The sequence below is a fragment of the Olea europaea genome, chromosome 11 (assembly GCF_002742605.1).
Source record: "Olea europaea var. sylvestris chromosome 11, O_europaea_v1, whole genome shotgun sequence".
Taxonomy (NCBI): Eukaryota; Viridiplantae; Streptophyta; class Magnoliopsida; order Lamiales; family Oleaceae; genus Olea; species Olea europaea.
In genome coordinates, this window is record NC_036247.1 from 5,238,795 (window position 1) to 5,239,580 (window position 786).

Genomic DNA, 786 nt, shown 5'->3' on the forward strand with positions numbered 1-786 from the left:
TGTGACTCGGTGGCTTGATCACGCCAATGAGCACCACAAGCTCGCCACCGAGGCTCTAGAGGCCTCCAATAAAGAGAAGGCGGAGCTGAGGCAGAAGGCAGAGGCTCTGTCAGAGGAGATTGCCTCTTTGAAGAAGGAGTTGAAGTCTGTAGGGGAGGTGGCAGTCCAGAACTTCATCGACCACTTTGAAGACCATCCCCTGTATGACGACTTCACCATTTTCTGGGCCTCATAGAGTGCCTAAAGCTTATTGGGTCGACTGAAGGAGGTGCACCCCACTTTGGACATCTCCTCATTGGAGGTAGAGTTCGGGGGGCCAACTGGAGGTCGGCCTGATAGGCTTGCCGAGGAAGCTCCGGAGGCCCGGGAGATGGCCAATATAGAAGTCCTTCCAACAGAGTAGGGCTACCTTTTGTAATGGCTTCGGCCTCCTTGTACTTAAATTTATTCAATGGAATGAAATTTTTGCTAAGTATTTGTGCTTTTGCTTTTTTATCTTTTCTATCTGTTCATGTTTGTATGAATGACAAGCGTCAGACTAATTGCCTCATAACAGTAACTAGTTAATAACTGCAGACCGGACCACTCAAGTTAATATAAGTTGAATCACTTAAGCGAGTATGAAGCGACTCTTGATGCTAACCTGTTAACAATTTAAGATCGGACCACTTAAGTAAATATGAAGAGCCCCTTAACATTAATTAGCTAATAATTGAAGATCGGATCGCTTAAATGAACCTATTGAAGGACTGAGGAAACTATTTACTAACTGATGTGGCTCGGAAC